This window comes from Oryx dammah, unplaced genomic scaffold (genome assembly GCF_014754425.2).
Source record: "Oryx dammah isolate SB20612 unplaced genomic scaffold, SCBI_Odam_1.1 HiC_scaffold_23, whole genome shotgun sequence".
Lineage (NCBI taxonomy): Eukaryota > Metazoa > Chordata > Mammalia > Artiodactyla > Bovidae > Oryx > Oryx dammah.
The window spans coordinates 51,200,306-51,219,036 of NW_024070207.1; the positions used below are offsets into that span (position 1 = coordinate 51,200,306).

The window sequence follows — 18,731 nt, forward strand, 5'->3', positions numbered from 1 at the left end:
TTCTAGACATTTCCCTAAAGGTTGAGGGTCTTACAGATCTATTTTAAGCTTTCCACTGTAAGTTCAACTCAGGCCTGATTCATGGAAGAGAAAAATGTTATTCCTAGATTAGACGTTCCTTTTCTTCTTTTAATTTATTTTTAATTTACTATTTTTTTTTTTTACTTTACAATATTGTATTGGTTTTGCCATACATTGACATGAATCCACCATGGGTATACATGTGTTCTCCATCCTGAACCCCCTCCCACCTCCCTCCCCATCCTCTCCCTCTGGGTCATCCCAGTGCTCCAGCACCGAGCACCCTATATCATGCATCAAACCTGGACTGGCAATCTGTTTCATATATGATAATATACATGTTTCAATGCCATTCTCCCAAACCATCCCACCCTCGCCCTCTCCCACAGAGTCCAAAAGATTGTTCTATACATCTGTGTCTCTTTTGCTGTCTCGCATACAGGGTTATCATTACCATCTTTCTAAATTCCATATATATGCGTTAGTATACTGTATTTTCCTTTTCAACCCCCCTTTCCATTCCTTGAGAATCCTATAGCCCATATATAGCCTATATCATACAAGGCACTGATATGTGTAGAAACCTGTATTCTGAACAGTCATGCCAAAACATACACTGCACCCTGAGTTCAGTGTCTTACATTGTTTTCTCTCAAATGTTTACAGCAACAGAGGACAAAGCAAAAAACCGCCTTCATATATTCTGAGAGGTTTTTCAGTTGAAATGATACCTCAAGTCATCTTTGTGGCTTCTGATACTTTTAAGTGTTTAAAAGCATGAATGGAGACAAAAAATACCTGGAAGTGTTCAGTTATTTAAATGATGTGACCTTTCAATGGACCTTGAAGGAATATACCTTTACAATACTGGACTATCTGGGGAAGGCATGTCTGAAGCTGTCCTTGGATAAATGTTAGTTCCAAATACCTCAGAAAAATGTGTTGGACATAGAGTCCTTGTGTACAGCAATTACAGGCCTCAAAATGATACTGGTCTTATCCCCCAGCTATAGTGAACTAAAGCCTTCCTCAATTCACTGGATTAAAAAAAATAATTATGAAAAACTAACCCAGACTAGCCAAGCCATTTCCTGACTGTACTGGTTACTTCCTGATTTTCTCTCATCTCCACAACAACCTTTTTCTACTCTATTCTGTGGTTCTCTGGCTGGGACTCTGCATGCCACATTTTCAAGACTCTCATCACAGCTGGCTCCCTAATAGTTTTGCTGAAGAGTGGATAGGAGACTAGAAGTAAGGAGGAGAGGAAGACAGACTCCCTTAGTGCTTGTGCTTACCCTTGGCATGGCTTCAGCATGGGAGATCAGCTTTGTTTTGCTCTAGCATCCTGTTCATTTGGGAACTCCACCATCTCCGTTATCAGATTGCTATATTAAATCCCTGCTATTTGAAACACTCAGAGTTGACTGGTTTTTCTGATTAGACCTAACTCAAAGTTATAAGGTCCAAGACCAGTAAACCAATAAAGAAAGAAGCTCCTGCAAGCAGCAGGACTCTCAGCCACCTTAGCCTCTCTCTGACTTCTTCAGAGTGGGAGAGGGGTCTGTGATCAAATGTTAAGCTAGTTATAGCATGCTGTATATAGGCTTATGTTCTAACACTTAATGACTCTATCAAGTCCTCCATGGTAGAGTTTGCAGATATCAAATTTGCAAGTCTGGATGGGTTGCTGTATGATCAGGCCACCCAAGATGGCTGTTATCTTGCTCTCTGTACACCCTCTGCTGGACTAGTGCCTGCTTCACCTACAACCCACTCCTATGACAGACCTTCCCTCTTGGTCATAGAGGCTGATCAGTAAATGCCTATGTACTTACTACTGGCCCCAGCTAGTGATTGATCTAATCTTTTGATCAGAACTATCTCCGCTATGATGGTTTATCAAAGTGGCAGTGAGGGGTGCACCCCTCTACTGCTTTCCCTGGCAGCCAATGAGCACCAACCTGACGTCAATTCCCCCCATAACAGGTAACCTCCCTCCCCACCCCACCCCTAAGGAAGTGTCCTCCTGCCCACCTCTGCTGCCCATGGTGGGTTGTCACTCTGGGACCTTGCTTCAGACAAGTAAGATGATCTCTATTCATGAAACCATTGATGTCTCTGTCACTGACCCCAGACTCTTTGGTTTAGAGGCAAACACAAAGCTTACAGGTCAGGCCTGCGGGGTACAACCCAACAGTTGCTCCGCCACTAAGATAAAGGGAAAGATGCTGAAAGTCACTCACTTGTGAGAAATACTTGTCAGCTGGGGTACAAAAATTCAAGATAACTATTTACCACACCCACAAAATCTCCAAAGCACTATGTTTGTTTCTGTTTTAACCTACAAATTTGGTGGCCACAATTTCAGCAAAAAGAAATCAATATGACATTCTGAGTACATGTCTATGATACCACTAGGAACGACAGCACAGTATTTACCTCCAGTTTCTCCTTGATAGAAGCTTGGTGTATCGTCTTGAATCTGTAGAGGCTGATTGATTTTGTAATCAGAGAGGGTAGGGGGAGTCCTCAGAGAAAGAGAACCAGGCATGGCTCTCTCAACAGAAAAGAAGTTATTTTGGGCCTGACCATTTTGTGATCTGAGTTGGTCACCACAATGCTTGCCCTTGAACAGGTTTCAGGAATTGATTTTCAGGTTTCAGGTTTCAGGAATTGATTTTAAGAGAACAGAAGGAGGAACTTATCCGGCAAGAGAAGTAACAATAGCAAAGATAACAAATCAGTTGTCAAGACTCCCAGTTCTATTTTAGGGGGTATGCTATGCTAAGTCACTTCAGTCGTGTCCGACTCTGTGCGACCCCATAGACGGCAGCCCACCAGGCTCCCCCGTCCCTGGGATTCTCCAGGCAAGAGCACTGGAGTGGGTTGCCATTTCCTTCTCCAATGCATGAAGGTGAAAAGTGAAAGTGAAGTCGCTCAGTTGTGTCCGACCCTCAGCGACCCCATGGACTGCAGCCTACCAGGGTCCTCTGTCCATGGGATTTTCCAGGCAAGAGTGGAGTGGGGTGCCATTGCCTTCTCCGATTTTAGGGGGTAAAGACTAGCCTAAAGCAATGTCTGGAGCTGTCTTGAAGAATTTAAATACCCCTCTGGTGCTCAACCACTAGATCAAGTGGAATCTAAGGAATGAACATGATGACCGTTTCTGACCCTCTGACTTCAATCAACTAAAGCTTGGACTCTGCCTACTGGCCAAGTCCCTTCATGCATATGCATGTACCCATAACTTAAGACTTGTCCAATTTTGCTCTTTGGGGAGACACTGCTTTGGGAAAGATCCCCGGTGCTCTCATTAGCTGCTGCAAGTAATAACAAATCTTTCTTTCTCCCTATCTTTGACTTGGGTGTGTCTTGTGCCTCAAGACATGAACTCCTTATTTCCAAATTCAGACTTAAATTGAAGAAAGTAGGGAAAACCGCTAGACGATTCAGGGATGACCTAAATCAAATCCCTTATGATTATACAGTGGAAGTGAGAAATAGATTTAAGGGCCTAGTCTGATAGATAGAGTGCCTGATGAACTATGGAATGAGGTTCGTGACATTGTACAGGAGACAGGGATCAAGACCATCCCCATGGAAAAGAAATGCAAAAAAGCAAAATGGCTGTCTGGGGAGGCCTTACAAATAGCTGTGAAAAGAAGAGAAGTGAAAAGCAAAGGAGAAAAGGAAAGATATAAGCATCTGAATGCAGAGTTCGAAAGAATAGCAAGGAGAGATAAGAAAGCCTTCTTCAGCGATCAATGCAAAGAAATAGAGGAAAACAACAGAATGGGAAAGATTAGAGATCTCTTCAAGAAAATTAGAGATACCAAGGGAATATTTCATGCAAAGATGGGCTCGATAAAGGACAGAAATGGTCTGGACCTAACAGAAGCAGAAGATATTAAGAAGAGGTGGCAAGAACACACGGAAGAACTGTACAAAAAAGATCTTCACGACCCAGATAATCATGATGATGTGATCACTAATCTAGAGCCAGATATCTTGGAATATGAAGTCAAGTGGGCCTTAGAAAGCATCACTATGAACAAATCTAGTGGAGGTGATGGAATTCCAGTTGAGCTGTTTCAAATCCTGAAAGATGATGCTGTGAAAGTGCTGCACTCAATATGCCAGCAGGTTTGGAAAACTCAGCAGTGGCCACAGGACTGGAAAAGGTCAGTTTTCATTCCAATTCCAAAGAAAGGCAATGCCAAAGAATGCTCAAACTACTGCACAATTGCACTCATCTCACATGCTAGTAAAGTAATGCTCAAAATTCTCCAAGCCAGACTTCAGCAATACGTGAACTGTGAACTCCCTGATGTTCAAGCTGGTTTCAGAAAAGGCAGAGGAACCAGAGATCAAATTTCCAACATTCACTGGATCATGGAAAAAGCAAGAGAGTTCCAGAAAAACATCTATTTCTGCTTTATTGACTATGCCAAAGACTTTGACTGTGTGGATCACAATAAACTGTGGAAAATTCTGAAAGAGATGGGAATACCAGACCACTTAACCTGCCTCTTGAGAAATCTGTATGCAGGTCAGGAAGCAACAGTTAGAACTGGACATGGAACAACAGACTGGTTCCAAATAGGAAAAGGAGTACATCAAGGCTGTATATTGTCACCCTGCTTATTTAACTTATATGCAGAGTACATCATGAGAAATGCTGGACTGGAAGAAACACAAGCTGGAATCAAGATTGCTGGGAGAAATATCAATAACCTCAGATATGCAGATGACACCACCCTTATGGCAGAAAGTGAGGAGGAACTAAAAAGCCTCTTGATGAAAGTGAAAGAGGAGAGTGAAAAAGTTGGCTTAAAGCTCAACATTCAGAAAAATAAGATCATGGCATCTGGTCCCACCACTTCATGGGAAATAGATGGGGAAACAGTAGAAACAGTGTCAGACTTTATTTTGGGGGGCTCCAAATCACTGCAGATGTTGACTGCAGCCATGAAATTAAAAGACGCTTACTCCTTGGAAGGAAAGTTATGACCAACCTAGATAGTATATTCAAAAGCAGAGACATTAGTTTGCCGACTAAGGTCCGTCTAGTCAAGGCTATGGTTTTTCCTGTGGTCATGTATGTATGTGAGAGTTGGACTGTGAAGAAAGCTGAGTGCCAAAGAATTGATGCGTTTGAACTGTGGTGTTGGAGAAGACTCTTGAGAGTCCCTTGGACTTCAAGGAGATCCAACCAGTCCATTCTGAAGGAGATCAACCCTGGAATTTCTTTGGAAGGAATGATGCTAAAGCTGAAGCTCCAGTACTTTGGCCACCTCATGCGAAGAGTTGACTCATTGGAAAAGACTCTGATGCTGGGAGGGATTGGGGGCAGGAGGAGAAGGGGACGACAGAGGATGAGATGGCTGGATGGCATCACGGACTCGATGGATGTGAGTCTGAGTGTACTCTGGGAGATGGTGATGGACAGGGAGGCCTGGCGTGCTGCGATTCATGGGGTCACAAAGAGTTGGACACGACTGAGCGACTGAACTGAACTGAACTGAACTGTGCCTCAGTGCCCACCAAGATGCAAACTCAGTTTGGGGTTAACAATTTCTCTGGAATGAGTGTGGAGAGATCACCCTTGGTAAGCATAGAACCTTCAAGACTAATTAGAGTAACCATACTGGCCACCTTCTGGAGGAACACATTATCTCCTGGCAGGAAGACTCAGGATACTTCTTATACTCAGTAGTGAAGAGTAAGCAGAAAGGTGAAGGCTGGCCACAGATGCTACTTCTTGCTCCAAGGAGAACTAGAAGGGGAAATCGCTCCCATATATGATGAATTAGAGTCAGTCAGGGAAAAATCTGGGTGCAGTTTCCCAAGCAGAACTTGAAGGTATGTGAGGGAAAGGAGTGAAACTTGTGAAACAGGATAAGGAGATGAGTGCAGGAAGACTGCTTTGACATTACAGGACACATCAAGAGGTAGGTTAAGAACCATATAAATTAAAATTCTGGCCCTAAGTGGCAAAGAGAGCAAGGAAATTATCTATTCTTCAGGCTTAGCTGCACAGCACTTGGGAAGCCTGGGGAGAATACCACCCACACGCCAGAGCACTGTTTTGTGTGTGGGAATTTCCATCCTATGTCTCTGGATGAAAAACAGAACCAGAAAGACCTTGGGAAAATGCTTTCCATTCCATTCACTAAAGACAAACTAAGAAGAGGGATGGATATAAAAAGATTTTTAATCTCAGCTTTAGTGACAAGGGCCTTGGTCTTATCTCAAATCATGTTGAAGCAAACAAAGAAGGGATAGGCAGAGAAGAGAATGTGCCCTGTCCTTCTTCCTCCACTCAAATAGGTTGAACATGTGGCTCCCTAAAGTTCTTTTAAGAAGACATAATAGGATTCTGAGGAAACAATGCAGGGTGTTGCTCAGCTCAATAAATAATGAAGGCTCTGCGTGCCTTTGGCCCTGCGCCACAGACTGAGAGGCCCAGGAGGAGCTAGGACGGGGGCCGGGGGCTGGGGGTGGGGGGCGAGCACTATACTGATTCGTGAGCAATGATCAGTCTGGGTTACAGTCCACCCAGCCGTCTACCACTTCCATGATTCTCAGCTTCTCAATTGCTGTGGGATGTGAAACTAGCTCATCACCCCAGTCACTACCTAAGACACATCTCACCTCCCCTTTTCTGTACTTGGGCATTGGCACTCGTTGCTTTCCTTAGTTGTTCTGTGTGCTGAGGGCCAGAGCTTACATTCACCACTTTAGGGATGGACTGGAGAACACAGGTCCACTCAAAGCTGGGAGGACAAAGGGATAGCCTTCCTCATTACACCATTCCTGCCGTGACCTGGCCCACACAGACTCTGCAAGCACTGTTCCTTAGGGTAGCCTCAGGGAGTTATTTACATTTAAATACAATTTATTAAAATGAAAACTCAGTTATTAAGTTGCACCAGCAACATTTCTACTGTTCAAAAGTTACACATGCCTCTGTGTGTGTGTCTGTGTGTCTGTGTGTGTGCACGCACGCACACGCACGCATGCACATGTACTCAGTTGTGCCCAATTCTTTTTGCAACCACCTGGACTGTAGCCCTCCAGGCTCCTCTATCCATGGAATTCTCCAGGCAAGGATACTGGAGTGGGTTGCCATGCCTTTCTCCAGGGGATCTTCCGGATCCAGGGATCCAACCAGTGTCTCCTGCAGAGGTAGGTGGGTTCTTTACCTGCTGCGCCACCTGGGAAGACCCACATATGCCTAATCCCTACCAAGTGGGACAACACAGGCAGAAGGTGTCCATCACTGCAGAAAGTTCTTTTGCAATTTCAAATCCCTGTCCCACCACTTCCTAATTGTGTGTCTTTGGGCAAATTAGTTTAGCTCTCTTCACAGTCTTCTTGTCTGTGAAGTGGGATGCCTGGATAACGTACCTCACAGATAAGGGCCCAGTGAGGTCATGAAGGTGAAGTGCTCAGCAGAATATCTGGCACATAATCATTATGATGGCTTCCATTGCAGCTAAGTAAAGAATCTGCCTGCAGTGCAGGAGTCCCGGGTTCAATCCCTGGGTTGGGAAGATTCCCCTGGAGAAGGAAATGGCAACCCATTCCAGTATCCTTGCCTGGAAAATATCATGGACAGAGGAGCCTGGTGGGCTGCAGAAGACTGAGCGACTAACACTTACTTACTTACTTAATCATTATGATTAGTCTTTTGTCCAAGTCAACAACAACAAAATAATCCTGTCTGCCTCATTGACATGCTCTTTAGAGTCCTGCACAGGGTGACACTGAGCCAATGGTTACAGAATCCCCTCTTGGACCAGACAGCTGGGGAAGAAATAGAACTGCCCTTTTCTAACTGTACCCCAGCAGAGCAGATTGCCTCCCATGCTTCTTTTTTTCCCAGAGAAAGAATTGCAGAGGCTTCTGGAGAGCTGACTTTCACTTTGAGAAATGCCAGATTATTTCAATTTCATAAGAATGAGCTTTGAAACCATGAGCAAAGCAGAAAACTAGCCAGGTTTAAGATAAGCTTGGGAATTCTTAAGTAACAGATAAATTACCTCAGATAAAAACTGGCCAGGGGAAGAGGTAATCTCCTGGGAATGATGAGCTTAAAAGCATTTGTATTCAGGCACTGACATTTTCTGGAATGCTTTTAATTATCATTATTCCCAGGGCATTTGCAAGAGAAAGCCTAAAGCAGATTTCCTGAGCTGACAGCAGTCATTATTGGCAATCCTGGCTGCATCAACTGGGGTTGGAGTCCTCAGCTATGACTGGTCACATTCTGTGACACTGGCTTCAAGCTCTGTGACTTCCCCAACCCTCTCCTCATTCTAACTAGGTCCCTAAGGTTCCTCCCACTGCTAGCCCTAGCCCATCATTCAGATTATGGCACCCACTGGCCCTCAGGCCACATCTCTCTTCAATCCCAGCCCCATTTCTCTGCTCCCCTTAACAGCACAGCCTTTTTTCTTCAGTTTAGTTCAGTCGCTCAGTTGTGTACGACTCTTTGCAACCCCATGGAATGCAGCAGGCCAGGCTTCCCTGTTCATCACCAACTCCCAGAGCTTACTCAAACTCATATCCATTGAGTCGGTGATGCCATCCAACTATTTCATCCTCTGTTGTCCCCTTCTCCTCCTGCCTTCAATCTTTCCTAGCTTCAAGGTCTTTTCCAATGAGTCAGTTCTTCACACCAGGTGGCCAAAGTATTGAAGCTTCAGCTTCAGCATCAGTCCTTCCATCAACCCACTTCAATCAGCCTTCTGTCCCCATCTCTCCACCAAGACCATTCCTGGGGCAGTGATGTTCTTCCATATTGCCAAGTCAAACACCAATTTCTGATTCTCATTGTACTTGATCCTGAAATCAAGCAGGCCCCTATGGGGCTCACAGACACAGAGGCCTTTTTGTTCTCCGTTTCTTGTAGGCAAGACTCCAACCTCCATGACCTTCCCTGAGTTCCAAAGGGCAGACTTGAACAGTTGCTCATCAAAGGATGAGCAGCCAAGAAACCACCTGAGGCAGGATTAAAGGGATCAGAGTAGCTCATGAAGAAGATTAACTTCGACCACATTTGAGGAGGGCAGGCCCTGCACACACCCTAATCTTGTCAGAGACCCCATCTTTGAACCTTGCCATAAAACTCCTTACCAAATCCTCCCAGGTGGGGACACAAAGTTTTTCAAGGCACAAGTCTGGTGTCTCCCCCTTTGCCTGGCAAAGTAATACAGCTATCCTTTCCTACTTTACCCAAAACTCTGTGTCCAAGATTCGATTCAGCTACCATACACAGAGACTGAGCTTTCACCATCAACCCCTCATCAACTGTCAACACAGCCACAAGCTTCTTTTTGACCCTGTTTTGGTGACTTCTTCAACTGGAGCTCCTGGCTTCCCTGCGACCTCCCTGGCTCACCTCCATTTGTCACATGCTTGTCAGCAGAAATTTGGCTCAAAGTTAACTTAAATTATGTTACACCACCCCCACCTCCACCCACCCCCTGCTTGAAGCCTTCACAAATCTTTCTCCTCTACTTAGAATGCAACCCAATCTCCTTACCTAGGCTGGCAGGGCCCTCTGTGATGGATCCTTATGTCCCTCCCCAATTTTCTGATACCACTTTCATCCTTGTCTGATCACTTTCAGCCACATTGGCCTTTCCTTCATTCCACAAGTGCCAAGCTCATTCCTACATCGCAACTTGTGTCCTAACTTTACTCCCTCTCTGGAGAGCTCTTCCCCCTGACTTTCACATGGCCAGGTCCATCTTTTCATTCATTTTGTTGGCTAAAATACCCCTTTTCCCAAAAGGCAAAAATTTGACCTGATCTGACTATGCTATTTATAGTATCTATTGCACTCATTGTGAAGGTTCATAACTTTTGCTGCAGAAATATTAACGTATTTGATTACAGGATGCTGTCCTTAACTTTAATGAAGGCATTACACAAGATACATGACCTTTCTAGTATTCTGAAAATTTCTGAATTCTCACTCACATCTGGACCCAAGAGTTCTGGGTAAGGAGTTACAGATCTGTTTAACTTCCTATTTTACACTTGAAGAAATCTGTTCCAGAAAAGAAATGAATTGTCCAAGGTATCATAGCTAGGTGGAGAAGTCAGATCTCCTATTTCCTATATAGATGCCATTTACACTATACTATGTTACCATGATATAGATATTAGCACATACCTGGGGTTTCTTACAAGGGAAATTTGTCTTGCATCATTTGACAAACAGAAAAGCAGGCCCACCATGGTGAACTCCCTTAATCCCCACAGTTCCCTTAACATACTGAAACAGTGTAGAGTAAAGTTAGAGTTCCAAGTGCTGTTTCAGAGATGGAGAAGAGAGGAGGGGGAATGTTGGGGTAGAGAGAAAATACTATTCTTCTCTCTCTTTATCCTATTGAGATCTATATTGGTGTGGGTGGATCAGAATGTTAAAAAAAATAATAAATTGTGTAATGGGAACAAAGAGGGGCACTGCCACTCATTCTCCCTTGATGACAGGCAGTGTCACCACAAATCTGTCTGGAACAGTATTCAAGAATTAGGTGGATTTTAGCACCACCATGAGTAGAGTTTTCCTCTCCTAGCTGGCTTTCTCTCTGTATCAGTTGCTCACTGAGCAGAAGACCCTATCTAGGCTTTCCTCTCCTTATTCCACTGCTTTCCTTCTCTAAATTTAAGTTCAGACCTCATCCTTATGAAGCTTCCATATCTGGACCTATTGTGCCTCGTTCAGCAATCAAGAAAGAGAACCATGTGCCAACAATGGTCAAGGATGAATCAGACTGGAGCCATGGACAGCAAAAATAGTCTTCCCAACAATGGCCACGCTGCCAAGACTTCTGAACAAAGAATGGATTCAAAGGTACAAAGATACAGCACAAGATTTTGTCATGGGATGGGATGAGCAACAGAATCAATTAAGGCATTCTACTGATGATAATAACAATGACAGCTACTGTTGACTGAGCATCTATTTGATGCCTGTGGGGTCCCATGGTGAACGCTTTACACAGCACATAATTTCACCCTTCCAACCAAGGTATCAGAGCTTTTCAGGAAAACAGAGCTACTCTGCGTTTTAAATGGGAAGGTTGAATACAGAGAATTAGAAGCTTTGCAGTCTTTGGAAGGGCTAGAGGAATGAGCAGTGAAGAAGGCTACTTTCCAGAAATTCAAAAGCACAGAGATAGTAAGGAGAGTGCTGTGATGATCTCAGCTGCTACAGCACTTGGGTGGGAGAGTCTCAGGAGGATCCCAAATCCAAGGGAAGCAGTTGATAATCCAGCCTCTCTTTCTCTTTTGCTTTTAAAATGCACTCAAGTCTCTCTCACACAATGGCTGTAACCCAGGCTGATGCTGGAAACAGATTTTATGACATGTTACTCCAAGTTTGAACTCTGTGAGCCAGGGAAAGTTTAGAAAGAGCTGAAGATGATGATAGTTGATAACAAATAATTCATCCCACCTATAATATAGGCTTCCTGACCCTTAAAGACAGTTGGAAAAACTGAGTAAATTTCAAAGGTCATACACATAGAAAGAAATAGAGCTAAGACCAGGCTACTCCAACTTTCTCAAGCTGTCTTTTCCAAAGAAAAACTCGTCAATGAATCATGTTTACTAATAAATAACTGGATGTGAGAGGCTAAGGGGACCCCAAAGGGAAACAAATTTTAATTCACGCTCTCAAGGATCTTGGAGTTTGTGGAGGAAGAAGACTGAAAAGGCAAAGCAGGATTCAAGTTTAAAGGAGTAACAGATTATCTGTGAATGTGTGGGTTTTCCTAAACTGGCAAACACAGAGTCCCAAATGCCCTAGACAGGCCTGGTACATACCTACTGTCCCACAATCCCATTTAGTTTGGCATTTGTCCTGGTAATTTTTTAATGAGGCATTAATATTAATGGTTTCATTGAAATCAGCTAGGGTGTGTTTGGTACCTTGTTCTTTGAGGATCCAACTTCTGCCATGGTTTCCTGTAGAAGAGTGAGAGAGGCATGTGTAGGGCACAGAGTGCTCACCTTAATGCAATGCTGAATCTAAAAGTAACCGAAAAAGAAGACCGTCTCTGCTGAGGCATGATGAACACTTTCCTTTCAAGGATGTACTGAAGCACAATCACTGCTGAAATAAAGTGCTCTCTGATATGAAGAGCTAGCAATAGTTACCTCCTCTGGCTTCAGGTAGAAGAGGGGATTATTTGTCTCTGTTGCCCTAGCTATATATTGATACTTGATGTACCAGCCAATTGAGCTGTTACCAAGGCCTTCACTTGCAAGTTACACAAAGCAGGATATGTTTGATTTACATAAATAGGCAACAGGGACAGCAGCCTCACCACAGAGCATGGAGCGTAGTTTGATTGTCCTTCCTACAGTGACTTTATTATTTATTATACAGGATAAATGTACAACTTGTTATTTTATTGTTAGGCAATGCTTTTTTATTTTAGAAGAACCCTTTGGGGCAACAATAAACTCAAAATATTTAAGTGTATATTTAATGAAAAACTAAGCACCAAATTTCCATTTTCGAAGAATATTGACAATGAATGGGAAATTTGCACAAAATATTTGCCAGCATTTACTCTCCACCATGGGAGCCAAAGTGGTATCACTGTGCCCACAAGACAACCAGAAGAAACAAATATGCTGAAGAAATGTTCAAAGCTCCTTCAAAAGTGAGTATTTTAAGAAGAATCTGTGCAAAGAAAACATGCAGCTGCAGAAGGCAGGCTTAGATATCACTCTGCGAAATGTGATTTTCATTTAGATCAAATGACTACTCTTAATTAATTTAACTCATTTTCCATGACACATTTCCTAATATTTTGAGGAAAAGGAAAGCTACAACTTTTATTAGTTATGTTATCAAGAGAACTTGCCAAAGAGTTAAAAGATGCTAGCTGCATCTGGGCCATCAGATGCTTTAAACAGAGTATTCACTAATTATCTGATTTCTTTCTTCCAATTCATGGAGTCAAAGTAAAGCTATGGAAGTTAATTCTGGGGAAACACCTGACTCTCTTTTGAATTGGATTGTAAATTCAATTAAAAGCTTCCACAATGAAGAGAAAATATTTGGTTTTGAGTGGAATACAAATACAAAACATTGGTGAGGCACAGTGTCACTCACTGTAAAAATGTTATTTTTACTAATTTAAGAAAAAACCTATGGGGCAGAAGTGTACTCTGATTTATTTGTGATGAACACATAATTCCTATCTACACTCAAAGATGTCAAAATAGAAGCTATAGTTGTCAGAAGGTACAAATATTTTTACACATATGTAGGTACAGAAGGCAACTACAACACTGTCATCAAGAAGCTAATTTAAACCTAGACGGAAAGAGAATTTGAAAAAGCACAAATAGATGTACTGGAATGGCCAAAAAGTTCATTAGGGTTTTTTTGTATGATGTTATGGAAAACCCTGAACAAACTTTTTTGCTAACCCAGTATATGTATAACTGAATCACTTTGCTATACACCTGAAACTAACACAGTGTTGTAATTCAGCCAAACTCCAATAATTTTTTTAAAAAAAGGAAGCTAATTTGATCCTCCAATTTACCCTATTATATTGGTACATGCTTTCTCACTTTGATAACCATCAACTATTAAATTTTAGACATTTTTGAGTCTTGGAAGAACTACATTTTAAATCAACCTCAGTATTCTATAAAATTGAACTTGTAAATTAGTTATGTAAATTGTGGTTCCATTTTGTTCAAAATCATTTAATAATCTTAACTGGGTCTTTAATGAGTAGATTGATAAAAATGTTACCTCTTGAAGCTTTTAGTAATCTCTATCTATTGAAAATGAAATTTGAAAAAGACACTAAAATATATTTCTACAAAGGCAAGTAAGTAACTGAAACAAATCAATGACAGAGCATATGGTGTGCAAATTTTTTATTTTTATATTCTATAATTGTGTTTTGGATTATTCCTATTTGTGAAAAGAGACTTTCAAGGAGTTCCTTTTATAATTGGACAAACATACATTCTGTACCATAATGGAATGAAATTGAGAAGGCCTATGATTTTGTACAATTTAAAATTGGTAAATATTTGTTAAAATCATAAATTCAAACAATATATTCGACATGTTTTGTCTCATAAAGTATTTGTTGAAGAAAGCATCTCCCAAGGAAAAAAAGTCAGTACCTGTGAAAATTTCAGATTAAAATATTTACACAATTAAATATGAAAAAATTAGTATTGAGATTATCTTCCATTAGGCAGAATCCAGTCTGAATTTACTAGTACTCATGGACATTGACTTTTCTCAATTAAAAACATTATGGCTCACAAGAAAAGAGGCCAGCAGCACCTTCCCTCCATTCCCTGCCTCTGGCCTTCTTTGCTCATCTGATTCAGTCTTCTCTCCCTACAGCTCTTTTTCATAAGACCAAAAAAACCTGGCAACAAATGTTCCTACATTTTACATCTTATAGCTTCCACCAATAGGTGGCTGTCTAACTTCTAAATCCAAGAGAATGGATTCTTTGGTGAAGATTTGGCCTGGTGTTTTGGACCACTTGACAGATGATGTCATTGTGCAGCCATGTGGAGGGCTGAGAAAGAGGGGTCCCAGCACAAGTGTGCTGGACAAGCAGTTTTCAGGTGTCCACTGTGTTGCAGACCATGGCACCTGTATCTCAGATACAAGGAAAGCAGGAGGAGGAGCTGGTTTGGGACTAACAAGGAGATTATGTACTTTTCTGCCCAATTGTTTATTACTAAATTTTTCAAATATACAAAAAAAAATCATAATGGTACAGTGAGCACCTCTATATAGCAACCATCTAGATTCAACAACTATTATCATTTTGTCATATTTGCTTTTTTGTCTCTATGCATATTTTGAGTACATGTGTGTGAACTTTTTCTAAACTATTTAAAAGTAAGTCACAGATATTATGATGCTTTCCCCCTCAATATATCAGTATAGCTCTTCTAAGAGTAAGGTTGTTTTCTTATGAATTCATAATCCTAGTATCATACATTAAAAATTAATGTATGGATGCGAGAGTTGGACTGTGAAGAAAGCTGAGTGCCAAAGAATTGGTGCTTTTGAACTGTGGTGTTGGAGGACTTTTGAGAGTCCCCTGGACTCCAAGGAGATCCAACCAGTCCATTCTAAAGGAAATCAGTCCTGGGTGTTCTTTGGAAGGAATGATGCTAAAGCTGAAATTCCAGTACTTTGGCCACCTCATGCGAAGAGTTGACTCATTGGAAAAGACTCTGATGCTAGGAGGGATTGGAGGCAGGAGGAAAAGGGGACAACACAGGATGAGATGGCTGGATGGCATCACCAACTCGATGGACGTGAGTTTGAGTGAACTCCGGGAGATGGTGATGGACAGGGAGGCCTGGCGTGCTGCGATTCATGGGGTCGCAGAGTTGAACACAACTGAGCAACTGAACTGAATTGAACTGAATATCATATTTAATCCACATCCAAATTTACCCAATTTTACAAAAGTCTTGTATAGCTGGTTCTTTAAACCAGGATCCAATCAAGTACGAATTTATTTTTAGATACATACTTTAAAAATTCTGTTCAGAGTGCTAGATGTTCAGCAGACAGTTCAAAGTACAAGTCTGAAGCTCACAAGGCAGTCTATAGATAGAAAGAACATTAGAGAATGATAAGATTTTGTAAGAAATAGGAGAGAAGAGATGAGAAGCTTCCAAATGGAGTATCAGTGAATCAAAGGAAGAAAAGAAGTGAATCAGATCTGAGGAAAAACCCACTCACTTGACAAGCCAAATCCTTAGAAGAGCCATTCTGACAACAGAGGAAGTCAGATTATAAGGGGTTAAATGTAAGTGAGTTATGAAGAATTTGAACTACAAGTATAGTTCTCTCTCCAGAAGTTTCAAGTTGAAGTAAAGAGGATGAATAAACCAAAAGTTCCCATTTTCTTCATCACCATGAGCCTTTTTCATTTTTCTCTTCCGTAACCAGCATCACTATTTTGGAGGCAATGTTTTGAAAGTTACTGTTTATCAAATCGTATTTAATGATAATTACAGTCATATTTTTTCTTAATCTAGGCTTGTTGACCATTAGAGCATCTCATAATCACAGATCAGAGCTCCCTTGAAGGGACAGAGCTGGTAGACAGTGTAGTGAGCATTGCCAAAATTGAAGGGCCATCTTTATCTCCAGAACACAAGGGAAGGAAGAGAGGGACAATGCAGTATTGAGGTACAGAGGGTGTTGTAAGCTGTAAGCAGGAGGAAAAAGAATTTGAGGGAACACTTCTTGGAAGACCTCAAGCTAAGTTATGTAAAGAGGGTGAGGAAGGGAGGAGTACATGGAGACTTGAAACATATGGAAAAGAATTGGAACAGCTGTTGTGCTGACCATGAGAGAGTACAAGCACAGCTTAGCAAGGTTGCCCATTCCAGTTCAACCAGTATTTAGTGAGCATTCAATATACTGCAGGCAGTGGGGTGACAAAGACACACAACCCAGATTTCACCTCCTTTCTAACAAGAATTAATACCCTCTTAACTTGGTTTTCATGACAACAGACTGCTGCTTTTCCTCCTGCCTCTTACCCTCCTCAATCCCCTTTCAGGGCCCCTTTCTTCTGTAACTCCCTTAAAATGTAGGGCTTAAACATTGCTGGATATTGGGTTTCCATCCTAGGCTACCTTCTCTTCTCAATTTACATGTCATCTTCAAGCAGAAGCTGTCTTGTTAACTGCCAAACCTCTACCTTCAGCCTACTTTCAAGAGCCAGACTCATATTATGAAGGGAAACAAATGGATATTTAAAATCAAAACTAACTATGGTGATGTTCCTTCTGGGGGATATCATTCAAATCAGTGGTGAAAACAGTCATATTCCTCCTCCTCCACACAAAGATGGGGTGGGTGGGGGGATGAGGAGGGCTGGGGAGAACCTAGAAGATACATACCACTGTGGAAAAGCACATTATGAATCTTTGAATATGTAAAGATGTCCTGAAGAAAGGAACTATAAAGAAATTTTGCATAATATAATGGGAGGCTTGTTTTGTTTGGGTTTGGTTAGTTTGCTTCTGTTGCTAGGAGGCACTGAGGGAAAGTAGAGAAGGCAAAGTAATTTGGGAGAAGGTTGCAGCTCAGGTTGGCAGGCTGGCCAAGGGCTTCCGAAGACCAAGGATGATGGTTATTCATTTTTAAACTGTACAGCACTGCTGCCATCCAAACCCCTGGCACCTCCGCAAATCGTGAGTCCAACCTGCTGCATACCCAGTGGCCTTGTGTGACTGGGCTTTTGGTTGGGGAATTGTGAAAATTAAGAAAAGTAGCTTAGTTCAACAGCTGGGAAAGTGTGGCACAGAACCAGGACAGGAGGATAGATGACCTGTCAACTGAACTAACTCAGCAGAGACCAGAATTGAGGTCTAGAGGCAGTGAGGAACAACATTAATCACCCCCTCTAGACTCTGTAGAGACTTCAGGAAGGAAGCAGAGCGCCCACTGCATGTGGAGGGGGTGGGACGTGTTGAATCATTTGCATGTAAATTTCAAAGGCCAGTCTGTCTCAGCAGACTGTGGTTAGACGTAAATCCAACTGACTGCAGGACCTCTCTACTTAGAATGCCATGGGACATCAGCTGTGGCATGGCCACAACCCATCCCGGATCACAGACACCCTGCCACATACCCACACACACACACACACACACACACACACACACACACATACAGTCTGTTCCACCTGAAGCTTTAGTGAACAACAGGTACCTCCATTTACCCAAGTTCCCATGTCACTCTTCCTTACCCCTCTCCCCTGACATCCCATCAATCACTAAGTCTTACTGTTTTGACTTCCTAAATATCTATCAAATTCTGCCTTCCCTCTCCCAACTCCCTTGGTTTAGGCCCCCTGGGTCTCCAGCCAAGGCCACACTGAGCTCATGGCTCCCATTCTCAGCCTCCCACAGCCCTTTCTCCACGCAGTAGCCTAACTGCTCATTCCATAACATTATCAACAGTCACTCATTGTCCTTGGGATAAAATAAAGTCTATCTTGTGTAGGTCCTCTGTGATCTGGTCCCTCCTGGTCTCTCTACTTTCACGTGCTCCCACTTTCACTTGGACTCCCCACTACAGCCACACAGAACTACTTTCAGTTCCAAGACTGCTTCATGCTCCCTCCTTTCACCCTTTGGGTTTTGCACACTTTTTAATTAATTATTTTAACTGGAAGGTAATTACTTTACAATAGTGTGGTAGTTTTTGCCATACATTGACATGAATCGGCCATGGGTGTACATGTGTTCCCCATCCACACCCTCCCTCCCCATCCCATCCCTCAGGGTCATCTCAGTGCACCAGCCCTGAGCACCCTGTCCCATGCATTGAGCCTGGACTGGCAACCTATTTCACATATGATAATATACATGTTTCAATGCTATTCTCTCAAATCATCCTACCCTTGCCTTCTCGCACAGAGTCCAAAAGTCTGTTCTTTACATGTGTTTCTTTTGCTGTCTCACATACAGGGTCATCGTTACCACCTTTCTAAATTCCACATATATGTGTTAATATACTGTATTGGTGTTTTTCTTTCTGACATTCTTTACTCTGTATAATAGGCTCCAGTTTCATCCACCTCATTAGAACTGATTCAAATGCTTTCTTTTTAATAGTTGAGTAATATTCCATTGTGTATATGTACCACTGC

General features: G+C 42.2%; 1 long non-coding RNA gene across 1 annotated transcript; it reads right to left on the reverse strand.

Moving 5' to 3' along the window:
- Positions 1 to 230: 230 nt before the first annotated feature.
- LOC120881763 lies at positions 231 to 18,498 on the reverse strand. The gene is made up of 3 exons (XR_005725335.1): positions 18,339 to 18,498; positions 1,812 to 1,818; positions 231 to 244 (listed from the first exon to the last, which is right to left on the reverse strand). It is a non-coding gene; the product is annotated as an uncharacterized LOC120881763 (long non-coding RNA).
- Between the last annotated feature and the right edge of the window lie 233 nt (positions 18,499 to 18,731).